This window comes from Ischnura elegans, chromosome 10, assembly GCF_921293095.1.
Source record: "Ischnura elegans chromosome 10, ioIscEleg1.1, whole genome shotgun sequence".
In the NCBI taxonomy this organism is placed as follows: domain Eukaryota; kingdom Metazoa; phylum Arthropoda; class Insecta; order Odonata; family Coenagrionidae; genus Ischnura; species Ischnura elegans.
The window spans coordinates 74,615,458-74,628,716 of NC_060255.1; the positions used below are offsets into that span (position 1 = coordinate 74,615,458).

Here is a 13,259-nt window from a genome sequence, read left to right on the forward strand (position 1 = left end):
TTCCTCGTTCTGGGGCGGCTTCGCCGCCTTGGGATTGAGGATTTTTTTTGGTGATGTTCCAGGAGGTGATCGGGGGTTTTCTGGTATTTTTCCAGTATGGTTTACGGTGGCTCGCCCTCACCAAATATTCCGGATCTAGAGCTCAGAGGGGACGGGAAGTGCGGCGTAATGTTTGAGAGATGTTGCCAAATAGGAGACTTAATGGCACATTTGACATTTGGGGGGTATTTCAGGGGGATTCCGGGGGTTTATGTGTGTATTCCAGGTGGTCACCATCCGTTCAAATAATTTCCGTGGGGATGAATCGTTGGGGGCGGTGGTATACTCACGAAAAGTACCCAAAAAGTAGAGTAATATGCAAAATTTTATTTTTAGGGGGGTGTATGTGGGTTTACCGGGGGTTTATAGGTTTGTCCTACCAGGGGTCATCAGTCGTCGACATCAATACCGTAGTGATGAGTGGCAAGGCTTGGGATAGTGGCGGAATCGTGACGAAAAATACCCGAAAAGGCTACTTATATGCAAATTTTAATTTTTAGAGGGTTTCGGGGGGTTTAAATATGACGATACCATATGGTCACATTCATTTGCTGTCATATCTAATAGTAGTGTGCCCTATGAACTCCATATTTCAGGAGTAATACAAAAAAAAGGAAACCCGTCCCCGAAAAAAGTGAGTAGAGCCCGCCAGTTTTATTTTTTTGCGATTAAATCCATTAAATCATTTACTAGATGTTTATGTTTTCTGAAAGACAATTCATAGTTGTATGTAACAACAAAGTTTGAAAGAAATTAGTCGGGTAAAAATTGACAAAACCTTGTGTTAATCTTTTGGAAATCGTAATTTTCGGTGATTTTCGGAATACTTTAATTTTTTTCTGAGTAACCAAGCACGATGAAAGAAAATTGTTACCTATATTTCGTAGACAACGTGATAAGCATATATAATAATCATTTTCGTTATCCAACACCGTAAATTAAGTCGAGGAGAGGGGAAAGTTTGATATTTATTTCGAAAAATCAATTTTTGGACGCCATTTTAGCTGTAACTTTCTCAAATGGAAACTAATAAATTTACTTAATTACGTGCCTACGTTCATCAGCTTTCAAAAAATGCATTAACGACTCGTGTGGCACGCACGGTTCGCGCACAGTAAAATAAAAACCGAAAGACGGTCACCGGAAAAAGCCCGATTTCGGCCATTTTGTCGTCCTAGCGACGACACGTGGCGGAAACTTCCGGTTTTCGGATTTTTCCTCCGGATCATTTCGGGTTCCCCGCACGCGTGCCAAATTTCAGCTCTCCAGCACTTCTAGAAGTGGTCGGGAATTTGTATCCATGAGTCAGTCACCACAAGGGCTGTATATAGATGGGATGTACGTGGCTGGGTTTCTTGTTCATCAACTAAAAAATTCTTAGTGAATCTGTAACGCAAGGGAACTGCATAGAGGGGGGTCCAATTCCATCCCATAGAAGGGTGATTTCTTATGCTACTTCGGTCGCATTTTAATCGGTTTTCAAAACTGTCCGCGGCGCGGTGATGAGTACAATGCGATCCCCCTGGGCTCCTCCCTTGTATTCGCCCCTGTGCTCCATCCTTGATTCAGCTGGCGCAAGGACAGTGGAGGGGTATCGGGTAGTATAATATGCTCCATTCTCCTGGACGAGTTACGTTGTCCAAAATGACTCAGAATATCATATCTAAGAGGGGGACATAAAAATAACCGGACACAATTTTTAAAAAGTCAATATTTAAATTGTGTTACAAACGCTAGTCACTTTCGAAGTACTCTCCATTTAAACTGATATATTGGTTCATAGGCGGATCTAGGGGGGGGGGGGGCGGGGGCACGTGCCCCCCCAGACCCTTAAAAAATATGCAAGATTTTTAATACGGCCCCATTATCATTGTGTTCGTTTTGTATTACGAGGTATCCTTGTGCCTCCCCCCCCCCACTAAGAAATCATGGATTCGCCCCTGTATTGGTTAAAACATTTTCTCAACGGCGCGAAGCACCTTTGGTACTTGTTGTTTCCGATGCCTTGCAGGACCGCCTTCGATTCCATTTTCACCTCCGTAATGTGATGAAAATATTACCTTTCATCACCATTTAATTCGGGGGAACAAAAGGAAAGCACAAGGTGCGAGATTTAATGAGTAGGGTGGGTGAGAAAGCAGTATCATGCATTTTTTTTTACCAAAAACTCAAGTTGCGGCAAGCAGCAACACGTCCGCATTTTGATCAGGAGTCAGCAAACGGGGGATGAATTTCGCCGCGATTCGTCTCGTTTGCTAATCGTCAGCTTAAATTCACTGCAATGAACTCAAAGAAATACCAGATTGCTCATCGAGTTCATAAAAAATGGTACGCCTCTAATCCTCGTACCCAAGGGCACGATTTTTTCTCCACATTTTCATCAGTTCTGGACCTGGAAGGCCGGCCTGGGCATTCAATGTCTTCGATCGACATGTTGCCGCGTTTGAATTCCGAATACTACACTTGAACTTCAGTTTTTTTAGGCGTGTTTTTTATTAGGTGTAGACAAAAGATTAATTTTACCGAGCTGAGAAGAAATTTTCAACGCTGCACGCTGTTCTCCAATGTCACCCATTTCAAAAATCGAATAGATCAAAAAAACTCTTCGAAAGTAAACTGTCACTGGGGTTCGCTACAACCGTCTAAAGCCATGCCGTTTCGCATACTGACTCAGAAATGATGAAATAACACCCATCTAGTGGGAGAAGCCGAAAGTATTAGAGTTACGTGCGCAGCGATTTACGTCCGGTTATTTTTGAGTCCCCCTCGTTAAGTTAGCTAAAATGCTTTCCATGTGCACACTTCCTCCTATTCATTCTGCATACTCCTCCAACACACGTCACCTCCCCCTACCCTGTGCATTTTGGGTGCAAGGTAACGGGGGAAAATTTATGGGGGGGATGGCACCACCCCCTGAGGAAATTCTGGCTACGTACCTGCTTACAGCTGAAAAAAGAAGCATACGAACAAGTAAGAAAACATTCCATCAGGAGCAGGGGCGCAGCTAGGAATTAAGACGCACCAAAACGAACCTGCCCCCGGCTGAAGGAAAGGTATATAAGGAAATCAGCGACTGCATCCTACACTTCGGACCTAAAGAAGCAAACTGCAACGTTTGCGAAACATGTCGTCGCCTGAGTTGAACAGACGCGGGAGATAACCTGAAAGCAGCCAATCAAAGATTGAATTATGTTTTTTTCTTCAACCTGATTCTGCGGTAATCATTATGAAAAGAAACTGAATGAAAAGTGAAATTTCTGTAGAGGTGCCCCTGGCCTAGTGGTTTCCCCGGCGGTTTCATCGCGGGTAGGTGCCACAAGGGGCGCAGCTAGGAATTATGGCTGGGGGGGGGGGTTTAGGTGCAACCGGTGCAACTAATACCGGGTTGTCTGGGAGTATGGAATACCTACCAGGATAAGCGGTAGGTGCGAGATTAATACATTTCGGAATTCTAAGATAAATGGTCCAAAATTGTGGGTTTTACGGTTTTCTGAGGGATAATTTCTTAAACCATACACTATTTTATTGCTAATATCAATACAATTAAGGAAAATGGATTAAACTTAAAACTTTCTCAGAGCTCTGGGGGGGGGGGGGGTGTTTATCCCCCAAAACCCCCCCTCGCTGCGCCACTGATCAGGAGTTATACCTGAAGCGATGGAAGAAGTGAGAAAATATTATCAGTGGAAGAGCCGAGAAAATGAGAGCATTCCACAAAAAGAAGAATCTACTTACAGCCGGAAGTTTTACCTAGAAATAAGGAAACGATTCAACAAAACTCATAATGTAGATTCCGGTAAATTGGGACATATCGGTACTTGTGCACTTTGCCCCAATTAAGCGGCTGCCCCATTTAGGCGAACTATCCTGTATATGGTCATAAACAAACGTTGAAATGATAGAAAGAAGACTAAAGAATGTTTATAATGCAATGTAAGTTTATTAAACTATTAATTTGATGAATAAATCAGCGAGTTTAGTTAATTTTTGATAAAATTTAAAAATTATAGCAGTTCAGTTAAAAATATTTTTCACAGTCTCGGGAGACGCTGAATGAATGTCTTTTACTAATTGTAAGTCCTGTTAAAGAAAAGTCCTATCCTCTTGCGGATATTATAACAGCAAGAGATTTCAAAATAGGGCAAGAATAGGAACATTTGTGAAAAATAAGAGTAAATCAAAGGAGGAAAATATAAAAAATAGTATTCTGAAAACAAAAATATTTACTTTCGTTGCGAGTATAGAGTGTCGCCGACGTAGAGAGTATATATGTCGCCGACTCATGGCCCACTAAAGCGGCATGCAGTCCCAATAGGTTGGTTTCCTATTATTTTATTATTGTCTAAATCGAAAGATTATTACTCCTGGAGTACGTATTACACGCTTTTAGATTTTTGAAAGATGATATCTATTTTTCACGATTAAATGAAAAGTGAACATTTTGAAGCGCGCGAAAACGCGACGGCTAAGTGTGAATGCTCGGAAAACTCCGGGTGACGTCGTTCTGGTTCCCGCAGCCGCAAGTGAGGTGACCTTGGGGCGAGGCTTTGAGCGTTGATACAACGCAGGATGCTAGCAGGTAGCACAGTACCCTGCTAGCTAGTAGCGCTTGGCTTAAATAAGGATTATTAATACCTTATCAAACGAAGAAAACTTTCCGACCATAGGCAGCTGTAATTGGTGATTATTGAGACATGTTTCCCTTAAGCTCTATGGCTCATACATGCATTGGTAATCTCAGACTATGCAAAAACTCCTACCTACTCGTATAGAAACTAGGTCCCTGTGACGTGACGTGGAGTGGCATCGCATGGGCGCCAATCTGGCCTTTTTCAAATGTGGATGAAATTGACCATTGTCATTCGTTTAAACCGGTATTTCTAAAACCAAATAATTTGTATATTTTGAAACACTAATGGCGGGTAACGAATCGCAATCGATGCCTTTCGTTTTCTTTGATGAAGGAAACTACCCTAATAAGCGACAGCCTCAAGTAACCGGTGGACTCATTAAACGGAATCTACTGTATTTGGATTATGCTCCTCTACGAAAGTGAGGCGTGGTCGATGACAGCAGCATTCAAGAGCGGAATAATCTGAAATGTGGTACAACCTAATAATAATGATGATCAAATAGATCCAATAGATCAAATAGACAGAGTGAGTAATGAGGAAGTCCAGAGATGAGTGACGGAAGCGTCTCAGGAAAACCCTGATAAGAAGACGGCACACCTTAATCGGCGACGTCATGGGAAATGATGGTCTGAGGAATGGAGTCATCGAGGATAAAGTGGACCAGAAGAAAGTCAAAGGAAGGCCTCGTATGAAGAATTTGTGCCTTTGAAATTGGCGAATAAAGAAAACACTCTTGGGTGGGGGACTCAGGGGGGGTCTGGCTAGGTCGGCTGGTCGGCGATCGCCGAGGGCCCCGAGCTTAGGGGCCCTCCACAACGCTCGCGTCTATCGTGAAACGTATGTGGAAGCATAATAAAGAAAGACTCACATTACTTGAACCAAAGTATTTTTTGCCACTATAAACTTCTAAGTTTTCATTTATTTGCTTTGTTTACAAAATACTCCGTGTAAAAATACTACATTAAAAATAAAAGGTATAGAAGATAAGAAGTATAAAAGGAAGAAGAGAACCTGATGCTTTTTTATTGTTTATTTATTACAATTACCCCGAAAACAGCACAATGAAGCCTTCACATCGGGAGTCTTAAAAATCAACAACAGACAGAAGGGGCCTCCTATCCAGCCGGGACTCGAACCCGCGACCTTCAGTGCGGTAGGCGAAGACAAGGACATTTTAAAAGGGTTACTAGAAATGGTTATTTTAGTTTATTTTTATTTCAGCGCAGTTTCAAGGAACGAATTCACTAAACCATATTACATTATTCAATTTTATAATCTGTGAAATTCTCACTTTTTATAGCATTATTTGAAAAAGGCCAGATTGGCAGCCATACGATGCCACTCAACGTGACGTCACAGGGACCTAGTTTCTATACGAGTAGATAGTAGTTTTAGATCGTCTGAGATTACCAATGCATGCATGAGGCATAGATCTCAGGGAAACATTTCTTAATTATCACCTATTTAAATTGCCTATGGTCGGAAAGTTTCCTTCGTTTGATAAGGTATTAATAATCCTTATTTAAGCCAAACGCTACCTGCTAACAGGGTACTCTACGCTACAGCCATGCTCGGCAGCAAGCATCCTGAATCGTAGCGGCGTTCATGGCATCCTTAGACCATATAAGCTACTGATGGTCTAAGCTATATGGTTTAACACCAGCCGCCAAAGTGGACTTCATAAGTCTGAGTCCTGGAATGCAGGACAATTAACACCGCCACAACTCAACAGTGCCTGAAAAGGTGGAGTGGAGAGGAATATATGAATCAAACTATATGGTTTAAAATAGCATCGCACCTAGGTGGCCTCACAAAGGAGCAGCCAGGCGTCACACGGGATTTTCCCAGCATTCATACTTAGCCGTCGCGTTTTCGCGCGCCTGAAATTCTTCACTTTTTATTTAATCGCGAGAAATAGATATCGTCATTTAAAAATCTAAAAGCGTGAAATACGCAGGAGAATTACTCCAGGAGTAATAATCTTTCGATTTAGGCAATAAAAATGATAGGAAACCACCCAATTACATAAAAGTAACAAAACAAAAGTAATGGAGAATTGTTGTTTCGAGTGATTGAATGTTTATTACATAAAAGAGAAAATACAATCCGATCTACTAAAAATAATTTAAAAAAACATTATAAATTTTTAAATACCATTTAATTTGGAAGTTACCGAAGGAAAAATGTTTTTCTTATGCGAATTTTCTGCTGAATTGAGATTATTGTATAAGATAAGTTTTTCGTTGTCACAAACATGAAACGGCAAGGAAAATTCAAACTAATGCTTAAAAATGTAACATTCTTAGTTAAATGGTTGGTTGGGATGAGTCAATTGGCTCACGGGTAAATCATCAAACGCGCTGCATCACAGATGTGGCCTACTTCCCGTGCATGGGAGCACATTTTAAAATGTTTTTAACCTTTGAGATTTGTACTCTATTACAAAATGCCAATGCCCGCGGAGAGAAACTCATACATTAACGTCAATCGTATCCCAACCAAATTTGAATCTGCTTGCTTTACGTAGTAATGTTCAGAGCAGTAGGTCATGCTAGTTGCGGCAATTTTTTTTTGCAGTTATGCCATTTTCCCCAGGAGGGGGTATTTAAGATATCCTCCATCATTCCAAGTCTGAAGTCGGAACTACGCCACTGTGTGTGTTCATGTTTGCCTAGTTATACACAATTAGAGTAATTTCACACAGGACTTTTGGGACATATTCATGTTGATTTTCGACAAAGATAGTTATGATTACATCATTGATTCAGTGCAATGGCTTGGATATTTTAGACCTCTTACAAATTCTTTATCTAGCTATGAGCAGACAAGAGAGGGATGGAAATTCATTTTTTATGTAGCTTCTGTGGGGTTCCTAACTATCCAAGTTTAAAATTGGAGGTACACAATTGCTGTATTCATTTATGTTTAGTTATTCACGTTTAACGTGAAAATGTTTCATAGTGATTGCTATAAGCCTTCTTCGCAGAAAATTTGCGCTATTTTCCTGGGAAAGTTTTAAAAATTCGTGGGGAAAAATGATTAAAAATTTCAATCATTAGACAGGGTCGCCCATAGAGGGGGGTCAGACTACCCCGGGCCCCTCACACGCAAACTCTACCCCAGTCCACAAGAAGTCTGTGACACTAGATACGGGGATCCTTAAAGTTATGAAGCTTAATGGATTGATATGGGTTTTACGATCAGTTTCATCAACCACAACATTATATAGATGACCAAAATATTAGCTTAATAGCCCATAAACCACCATGTACTTTGAAAAATACGACCTCGGAGAAATTTTCATCTATGGATTCTATCTTGTCGTATTTTATGTTATTTCTGTCGTTAGAAATGAGCCAATCTTTAGGAAAACGCTTAGACGTTGATTCTTATATTTTTTGTCGCTTCTTTAGGCTACAGAGATTCGAGGGGGTTATATCTATCCCTAAATCTAGGTCATGGTGAAAGAACAAATTCCGTCGCCAAAAATACTAGCTTACTTAGAGCCAGCTGGTCGCCCGAAATGGCTATTTTTAGATAATTTTAGACTTTGAATTGGGATATTAATTCCTATCAGTCAATCGAACAACAGTCCGAATTGAATCGATCACAAAATTGCATCTTTATTTTTGAGAGTATCGACATTAAAATGCGTGATTGCAGACTCAGAAGAATTGTGATCCATGCTATCCATTTATGACGTAGTTTATATCAACCATCGTTTGGTTTTCCTAAATGAGGCCAATAGCGATTTATCCGAGTTGATATATAAAAATAACATCGAATTTTATTGTAAAACTTGGCACAATTTAGTGGTAAACGTGAATTTTACTGGCAGCTATTCAAATTCGTGTCATGTCTGAAGAATTTTTTTTCAATATATCCTATGTTTTGAGACTATGATAACGTATTTAATTTGTTAGATTACTTCATACATATATAAATCATTGTAATTTATTCTTAAATGCCTCATATTTTCGTGGTAACGCAATATATGAAAGTAATTGGGCATTTATTTAATTTGGTATTTCGTATTTTGTCGTTTCAGAATCTCCAATTCAAGTAGTTCCCGCAGCTTTGCCAGGTGTCACTGCTCTCGGCTTCACGCGAATTATTTCTATTGCTCCCCGGCAGATCGCGCAGCCGTCGCCCGACCAGCTCCCCTCTTTCTGTCTTCCTTCTCTCGGTATAGTAGCTGTCCAGACGAAAATAATCCCGGAGCAGCAGGAGCCTTATATGGCACAGAGTGCCCGCGGCTTCTCCGACTCTTAGATCTTCGCGCTTCAGTCTCCGTCTTGCGGTGCGAGTGAATACTCCCTCTCATCTCAACCGCTTTCTTCTACTGTCTGTGAACACCGGAGGACATCCCAGAACCGCATATATTCCGAGTGGAACGTCCTGCACGCAAGGTAAAGTGTTCCTCGGAGTGTTGCTCTGTGTCTATTTCCCTCCGTCCCGTTCGCCCGCACGAAGACGACTCCGATGGAGCCCCCGTTGCCACGAAACCGAAGTTGTTTGTTTCGGGTGTGTCTTGTGGTAAAAGTGCTTTCGCGCCGGCCATTGAGCCCGGCGTTCCTCTTCTGGTTTGGCGGGCGACGTCGGCGGTTCGGCCGGGGACAAACACACCCAGCGGCCACCCCCCCGTTCACCTTTCTCCCCCTCCCTCCGATGTAAGCCGGCTTCGCCTCTCCCTCCTTTGTCCTTCGGGAGTGAATCCGTGACCGTTGACTCGCGAAGGTTGTTGTGCCCAACCGGAGTCGTTGGACTCACTTGGTTAACTGCCCGGCGACCTCCTCCACCTTCATCGTAGTCTTCACCCTCAACCGCCGTGCCCGCAAGAAGATTTGGACGGTGTCCCACGGTCTCCTTTCGGATGCCGAACGCGTTGTTTTTACCAATTCTTATGCCAATGGCCATCCGGCTAGTGTTGTGCTTCGGAGTAAATTTCTGCCATTGTTGTCTGTGCACAGTTTACGCGTATTGGAGCGCAATTCTCATCTACTTTTTTATTTAGAAATTACGTAGTTGGGAGCGTTGATGGTTTTAATATTATCCCTGGGACTAGTTACACTTTACCTATAATCTCAACTACTGAGGGATGTGTTAGAATGTGCAAGGATTACAGCTCTCCCTTGTGTAATTGTGACTATGTTTGGTTCCGTGATATCACCTTGTTACCCAAATTCTTTAATCTGCGCTTCGCTTCGAGCATGTCCGAATGGCAAGCCCTAGCTCGGTAATAAAAAGTTCGTAATCCTGAGGCATCTACTCCCTCATGTGGAGGTCCAAAAGCCGATATGGTGAGGTTACTCGAAGGTTTCATAGGCTTTTACTATTGCCTGATACGGCTTTACACTTAGGTTTACCATCCAGGAGAGACTTTCTTGAATATTTGCACCATTATCATAGCTTACTAAAGCTTTTATATCTCTAGATATATGTATTTTTTGCTAGCTTTTGTTAGAATTGATCAGAGATGTTCTAACGGAACCTACGCCCTCTGACAACAACAGCCATAGTGGTTCTTTTCCCACATTTTCAGTTCCTATCATTCTAGTCGCGATACTTATTCTTTTTTCTGAAAATGACTTTCTTTAGATGCATATGTTGATTCTTTTCACCTATTTCGATTTTTACCTGAAGCCCTCCTTGTGCTTTGAGCGAAGCCTTACTTGCCCTCTGGATGGAACTACCTAATTGCCGCTGCCAAAGCCAGTGCGAATGCTCAGCAACAAAGAATCTTCTGCATAAAATATTCCATATTTGTTCAGGTAAATACATTGGGCGTGTAGTTAATATAGTCCACGCATTTTTCCTGTCAGTATTGCTATTAATAGCTATATTTCTTGTGCCATTCAATGTTGAACACGTCGGCTGGGAACCATCTTTTTATGATTGATATAAGTTTTGAATCGGTGTTTTGCCGGTCAAGCTACGTCCATATTTTCGTGCTCGATTTTTGAAGGATGCTTGGTGCATTCATAAACTCATTCGTTCGCTCAATTTCGTGCCTTCCGCGTCGTTTAGAGAGGAGCTTTTTTCTTGTCTCAAGAGCCGGGGGCTCAGCTTCCTCTCTTGAGATCTGCCGTCTCAGTATTTACCACAGCAGGGTGCGTTTGTTGTCATCAGGGCGCCCGGGGTACTTCCTTCCCCTCCGAACCCTGTACCCCTGGACGCCCCTTCAACGCCTACTATTCTCCCTTACCACTCGCCTGCTGGTCGATATACTCGCGAGCCCGTTATGTATCGGAAGGGGAGTGGCTTTAACGTACACAGTCGGCGCAGATATAATGTGCAACCCAGTTTGGATACGATTAACTGAAAGATGAAGTGTTGAGGCCGTTTTACACGGAGCATAGAATTGTGCATGTTATAACTGCGTTCATTTCTCTTCTTGGCGTGGAATTTCGCGAATACATTTTGCCATATCACGTTCACGCATTCTCGCATGGGTTATAGCAATTCACCGCTTTAGACGAAGCAATTTTGACTGCGCCTTCGTACTCATGTCAGATTGTGCTACTACGTGCCCCGTGTAAAACGGCCTTTACGCAGTTAAACCAAGTAGTCTGTCTTTATCAATTTTGCGCAGGAACAGACCGAACTTCAGCGTTACAGACGCATATCTCAGCTGAAATGAAAAAACGTCCAGTTTTTCAGGGTGTTTTTTAACGAAGCTTAGGCTTTGGTAAGCCAGGACTTGGAAGCATTCATTCCACGGTAACCAAAGTTGAGGAGTTTTTTGATGCTCATCTTACGGAGGAATATATTACAATCAGATTGTAATATATTCCTCCGTATACTTATGCTGCTTATACTTAAACAAATATTTGACATATCAAGAGGTCTGTTCAATGTTGTAGAACGAGAGCGTTACAGAATAGGAAAATTGAGCGTAGTGGAAGTGTTCCTTATCTCTCACCTTCTCATACCTCCTCGGTTTCAAGTTCCCGTCCTCTTCAACTTTTTTCCTCCCATCATTTTATTTCTGTCCCTTTTCTCTTAAGTCCGTCATTCAACTGATCCTCGTTCACAATCGATTTTTCTTCCCTGGAGACCCCTTCTACCGGAATATGCCAGGGATGTGTTCGTTTTTAAAATTAATCATCTCTTCCTTCGCGTTTTTTCGACAGAGAAGGGGCCACGGGATAGAAATTTTGACTGTATTCCCGCCCTGATCCGATACGTTGCTGATAAAATCATTGATCGTTTGTATTGTATTGGTTTACTCATTATACGGGTAAGCTGAATGTCCGTTGCTCTATTTCCGGTACTAATTTACTCTCATTAATAACAATTAACATGGAGTAGTCCTGCTTTTGGGCGAGGAGGGTAACCGTAAAGTCGCTCATTCTTCCTTGGCATTATGGCCTTTGTAGCTTTTTTCTCGTGAAATCCATATCGTGGATTGTCTCAGAAATTTTTGCGTACCTCACCTCTCAAAAGGCAGAGTGGTAATAAACACTGTCCTTGCCCATGTGCTCAGATCCTGAAGATCTCCTGTAATACGTAATCAGCGACAGATTAATGGGAGCATGATGTATTTGTGGAAAATTATGGATGTCGTAGGTACCAGAGCCATTAATTTGGTTAAAATTTTTAGGACTTGGAAAAATAATACATAAGTGCCCCTAAACGGGTTATCCGAATCATCTTATTGGACCAATCAGCCGTTTACTCATAATCTGTACTGATCTGTGGTCTGTTTTCGCCAGTGGAAAATAAAAATAAGAAAATCCGTTTTGGCATCGCTCCATTCGGTGGTGATTCTTGTTACTATTGAGTCATTCATCTCAATCAGGCTGCACGAGTCATCCTATCGTTCAATGAAAGGCTCTTTGCTCCCGAAAGTAGACTAAAAAAATTCGCTGATTTTATTTCCTGCTGGATGTATTTGCTCTCCATGTTAATGTTAAGCTGTTACATTGTAACTGGTTACGGCAGCAAACGATGTAATGCCCTTGGTAGGAGGATCCTAAACATTGATGGAGTAAATCGTGTGTACTCTTTGGCCAGCCAATTAAATTGAGTGCTAGCCAAAATAAAACATTGTTTCCGTTTAACCTAGTCGAATCAACTGAATATTTTCAGCAAAAAGATTTCGACCGAACTTGACGATTTTACGTGCAATTTATTTAAGGACCTTGGCTTGGTTCAAGCCTGAATTGACTTCGTTAGACGTAACTTACGGCTATTTTACACGGCACACGTACTTGCTCAATCTGACGTGCGTGCGAGTGCGCTTTTAAAATTGCGTCGTTCAAAGCGGTGAATTGCTAGAACGAATGCGAGAATGCATGAACGGCTAGATGGAAAAATAACCCGTTCTGCTTTGCAATTACATGTCCCGGGCAAAAAACCAATTGACAGTCCAAATCCTTATGTGTAAATTCTTTAAGCTACTGATTCCTTGTGAAAGGAATATGGCTTTACTTATTCCACGTATGTATTTTATATTACCGACCCAGATTTCAATTTTTACTTTAATATTCAATCTGTAAGTACTTTATGACGTAAAGCATGGATCAGTAAAACTGTGGAATATACTATTATTCTAGTAAGTTATACTATTACCTGAGAGGATTT

General features: G+C 41.6%; 1 long non-coding RNA gene across 1 annotated transcript in view; it reads left to right on the forward strand.

The window, feature by feature from the left end:
- Positions 1-8,734: 8,734 nt before the first annotated feature.
- LOC124166677 overlaps positions 8,735-13,259 on the forward strand; it is a 211,329-nt gene continuing 206,804 nt past the window's right edge. The window contains exon 1 of the long non-coding RNA XR_006866474.1: positions 8,735-9,082. This is a non-coding gene — a long non-coding RNA (uncharacterized LOC124166677). The remainder of the gene's footprint in view (positions 9,083-13,259) is intronic.